Here is a 5,482-nt window from a genome sequence, read left to right as displayed (position 1 = left end):
CAGAACACATGGCAATGTTACTGTTTTAGGGTCACTACCAACAGAAGCAGTACAATACATGAAAGAATATGTGATAACATTACAAGTAACAGTGACATCACAAATAATACAGAATGTACAACAATGTTTCACAGTCATTTTAGGGTTAAACAACCAACTATGCATTAATAATTTTAGTGCCAGAGCACACTAAAACAGTACAGCACATACAAGTGTTTGGTAATGTTTTCAGTTTCAGCACAGAGACAAACAACACAGGCATACAGAAACTGTGAGAATGTTTCATTTGTTGGCTCTGACAGAAGCAGTGTGGAGCCATAAAAATGCATTATACTATTGTTAATGTTGACACTGCACAACAATACAGAACATAAAATATTTAACACTATTTTTAATCTAAGTAACAGAACATAATGTAGTGGCTCATAGTGTTTAAGCAGACAGAAATAATAAAATATATATAGAAATATGTGACAGTGTCTATAGTAGTGGCACTGTGATGAACAGCAGTCAAACAACATGTGATAATGATTTAGCATCAATTCGTATATGAACAGTATGTAGCTGACTAAAACTATACAACATATAAAACATTGTGCAGTAGCATTTTTAAATTCAGTTTTTAGTATTACTGCCAAGATCATAGCAATAAAACTGTGTATGATAATGTCTTTACTTTGGATCATGTCACAAATGATAGTGACCCTGCAACAATATGTGATATTGTTTTAGTGTTGAGTCTGACAGAGCACGTAGTAAAATGTTTGTAATACTGTCACTGAAACAAAGAATACAATTCACTGTGTGAGATAATGTTTTCAGTGCCAGCGCAAACTGCAACTACACAGAACATAGAACATGTGATAATTTTATTGGTATCAATGCCGACATTATCTATATACAAAATGCCACAGTGTGTGCTGATTTACTTTGTGTCAGATACAACACTAACAATGCCGTACATGCAAAGATGTGTGATAGTGTTTACAATGCTGGCACCAAGGCAAACAATACTGCAATACAACAATGTCTTACAATATTTTTAGTGTCAGGTTGAAATCAAATAATACAGAGGATACAAACATACATTGGTACACCACAATAAGGTTTTTATATGTTTTTAGTATTGACGTCAACCTTAGCAATGCAACACGTACAGTGAGATGTGGTAAGTTTGTCGACGGAAACGAATCAGCAGTTCAACGATGTTTGTAATGTAATAATTTTATTAATATGATGTCAACAGCAACGTCACTTCCACAACAGCAGTGAATATTCTTAGTACAGGTACTTCATGGACACACGTAGCATCTGGATCACTCGTGTCGATGTGAGCTACGATTTGCCTTGGGTGCACACATTCTGTTCAGCAGCTGCCAGTAGTGTGTCCTCCATGTTTCGAAAGACACTCTCGTCAGACGTACCGAATACGTACTCGTCTCCCATCTTGAAGCGCAATCTATTTGTCTAAGGGCTCCACAAACAGCCATAGAGTGTACTGGACAGCGTACCCACACCTTATGCCCGTTCAGAAACTTTCGGGAAGATCGACCCAGTCCCAACAGACAGGGTGTTTATTGCTGGCATGTGTTATGTGCTCTCAGCAACGTTCCATCTCTTGTGTTTGTTACTAAGACATAAGGGAGCAACGGTGATCTTTTCACTGTCTATTTACAAAATTTTGACTGAACTGAAATGGTGCAAAACAAATATCTAAATTCAAAAAATTTCTCAATAAGTTAGGATCCATTTCCATAGCAGTATTCCAGAAAAACTAATTCAGTGCAGTTGTAGAAAATTTTGGAAGAAATCTTCGAACACTTCAAGTATTAAAGTGCTTCAGGAAGAGAAAAGGACATAAAAAAATTCCGTGAGCAGGTCAGACTCAGAAGTACTTTCACGTTGTAAACTGTACTGTAAAATAGTGAGACCAATCTCCTAAGCACCCATGATTATGTACACAGTATCAGATACTGACAGGTTATAATAATATCGGTAAACTGAGTATTGTTAAAACAGAATCAGTGAAAGAAACTGTAGAAAATGACACTATTTCTATTAAAGGGAATGGGAACACTGAAAAAACGCGGTTTATGTCTAGCAGATATCCTTAGCATTTATTTTAAACAGTATATGAGAAAATTCGTTCAATAAGTTCCGAAGAAAAATAAAACAATACAGTGAAAAAGAAATACAGAGGACATTTAGCGAAATGAAAGTGTTTCACGAATTCTCATCGGAAATAAAGACTATCATTGTGATCCTCAAAAGTAACAGTCCGCGTGCAGCTGAAATATGTCCAGTAAGACGTTAATAGCTGTACTCATTTAATGTGTAATGTTGCTTGCTACATGTGCCGTTCCGAGAATTTTCCCAGACAGACTGAAATACCTAATCGCTAGGCTTTTCTCTAAAGAAAGGTGACGCCGCAGGTGCCAACAGCTGCAAGCCATTTCCTTTCCTTGCATCATTGTTCATAATTTTTAAGAAGGTAATGCAAAGTGTGTAGTAATGGCATACATTATCAATCACAGTCTGAGATTCAAAAGCTACTCTAATGAGACAGCTATTTACACTTAAGCTCAGCCCATAACAGACAGCTAGTATTTGCTATGGTTTACTGGGAACATGTGAAAATGATAATCATAATATTCTATTAGACAAATTAATTTTTTACGGGATACTTGCTTCATCAAATGGGTGGTGAAGTTCCTAAGCAAGAAATACGCAAGAAGCTACACTAGGATGATCTAGTGATACGAACTGGGACGCCACATCACCTTCAAGGGGAGAATTCGTAGTGGGTGTCCCATACATTTTGGTCAGTAGTCACAAACAGCCACTTCTGCAGCTAATACAAGCACTGTTCTCAGAGCGAACAAAGACGCATCAATAGCGAAAATAATAAATGGTGTTTTTGCCAAAGTTGTTATGTGGTTTTGCACAAACAAGCTAGCTTTAAACTTTGAAGAAAAAAGAAATCACAGCGCATCCAGGTTTACAGTGTGAAAAGTACCTGCACTCACAGAAACGTGTGCGTATTCATTATAAACTAGGAATAGGGTATACAAAACCTATTAAGACATTGCGGCTCCGCTACTTCTCCGTAAGGATATTTGCCAACGTTCGGTAGAGTAACATTTCATTCATTGATGTTATATGGTGACTCCTCACTTACATATAAGAAATTACTTGTATAAAACACAGTAGCAAGAATTTCGTTCGCACACAAACTTCTGGCATACATCTGTTTAAGCAACTGAAGTTTTTATACCAAAACCACACACAATATTTAGTCACTGGTGATACTGGTAGTTAACAGTCGTAAAATCTAACGTTTTCATTATAGGAAGTGTGATGCTGTAAGTATTTTACAAAGGAAGATTTCTTCAGTAATAGTGACAGATTTACAGTTCTCTTCTTCTTAAAATGAATCTAACGCGCACGTTTGCTTTCACGGGTGCCCTTTCATGAATACCGGCCACGTTAAATTTGACGGCCATATTATGTCTGCACACTGTCAGACCATCTTCTAATTGACCATAAGTGGATGATACACATCCTGTGATACCTAAATGCGTGCAGCTGCGCTGTGCACACGCAGCTTGATCGGTCACGAGAAACCATCCGTACACGGCAGTATGAATCAGAATTGTAGCAATATCGTAATGGTGTAATTTACCTACAACGACAAAATCACACACGACACTGCAGTATTGAAATTAGTAATCAGAATGACAACCAGCCAAGTTTCGTTTCTAGGGACACTAATAACCGAACAAAATTTCAGGAATTTAGTGAGTCGGTGCTTCATTGCTTCATACGCCCACTTCGCATCCACAGGTAAGATTTGCTGCTTGTTCCGTGAACTCACTCGATCACTGCTGACCTCTTTGTCATATCCTGTTCATTTTAGTTTTCGGTGGAATGATTAAAGAATAAAAGTAACAAAGTACTACAAAAATATCAGACACCGACACAGGTTTTACCGTTTGTAAAATCCGAGCAGAATAGTTGATAAATATACAGGGTTATTACAAATGATTGAAGCGATTTCACAGCTCTACAATAACTTTATTATTTGAGATATTTTCACAATGCTTTGCACACACATACAAAAACTCAAAACGTTTTTTTAGGCATTCACAAATGTTCGATATGTGCCCCTTTAGTGAGTCGGCAGACATCAAGCCGATAATCAAGTTCCTCTCACACACACCGAGCGAGGTGGCGCAGTGGTTAGCGCACTGGACTCGCATTCGGGAGGACGACGGTTCAATCCCGTCTCCAGCCATCCTGATTTAGGTTTTCCGTGATTTCCCTAAATCGTTTCAGGCAAATGCTGGGATGGTTCCTTTGAAAGGGCACGGCCGATTTCCTTCCCCATCCTTCCCTACCCCGAGCTTGTGCTCCGTCTCTAATGACCTCGTTGTCGACGGGACGTTAAACAACACACTAACCTAACTAACCTCTCACACTCGGCGCAGCATGTCCCCATCAATGAGTTCGAAAGCATTGTTGATGCGAGCTCGCAGTTCTGGCACGTTTCTTGGTAGCGGAGGTTTAAACACTGAATCTTTCACATCACTATGCGTGAAAGTTGCCCGCACGCGTTCAACCGTTTCTTCGCTCACTGCAGACCGACCCGTTGATTTCCCCTTACAGAGGCGTCCAGAAGCTTTAAACTGCGCATACCATCGCCGAATGGAGTTAGCAGTTGGTGGATCTTCGTTGAACTTCGTCCTGAAGTGTCGTTGCACTGTTATGACTGACTGATGTGAGTGCATTTCAAGCACGACATACGCTTTCTCGGCTCCTGTCGCCATTTTGTCTCACTGCGCTCTCGAGCGCTCTGGCGGCAGAAACCTGAAGTGCGGCTTCAGCCGAACAAAACTTGATGAGTTTTTCTACGTATCTGTAGTGTGTCGTGACCATATATCAATGAATGGAGCTACAGTGAATTTATGAAATCGCTTCAATCATTTGTAATAGCCCTGTATATACCAATATACACAAACACCTACACCCTAAGAAAAAAAAGACGCATGACGAAGGAATTACCCGAAAGCGACCGAAATCAGTAGATGTGACATAGATGTACAGACAAACAAAAGAATACAATCTCAGAAAAATTGGATGATTTTTTCGACAGAAAGACCTCCTTAACTTGAGCAAGGCAGTAAAGCGTTGGTCCACCTGTGACCCTTACGCAGGTAGCTTTTCGGCTGGTCATCGGGCTTCATTTTCAAGCGGGATTGATCGGCGAAGACAATTCCATTCCAGTCAGTGAGATTCCAGGCCAAAGACGTGTCTGGAGACGCCCAGGAATGCGGTGGGATACCATCCTATCGCCCGCCATACGGCCCAATAACCATGAGTGATTGTCTTGGGTGACATTTTTTCTATAGCAGCATCCTTTGGCTGTGATCTTCGGCACACTTACTTCAAAGCGTTACATCGTCGATATTCTACTCCCCGATTT

General features: G+C 39.8%; 1 non-coding gene across 1 annotated transcript; it reads left to right on the top strand.

The window, feature by feature from the left end:
• Positions 1–4,221: 4,221 nt before the first annotated feature.
• On the top strand, positions 4,222–4,294 carry Trnaa-cgc (transfer RNA alanine (anticodon CGC)). Its single transcript has one exon. It is a non-coding gene; the product is annotated as a tRNA-Ala (tRNA).
• The last annotated feature ends 1,188 nt before the right edge of the window (positions 4,295–5,482 follow it).

This window comes from Schistocerca cancellata, chromosome 2 (genome assembly GCF_023864275.1).
Source record: "Schistocerca cancellata isolate TAMUIC-IGC-003103 chromosome 2, iqSchCanc2.1, whole genome shotgun sequence".
Taxonomy (NCBI): domain Eukaryota; kingdom Metazoa; phylum Arthropoda; class Insecta; order Orthoptera; family Acrididae; genus Schistocerca; species Schistocerca cancellata.
The sequence above is the reverse complement of the archived record's forward strand: the minus strand, read 5'-3'. Positions and strand labels throughout refer to the sequence as shown.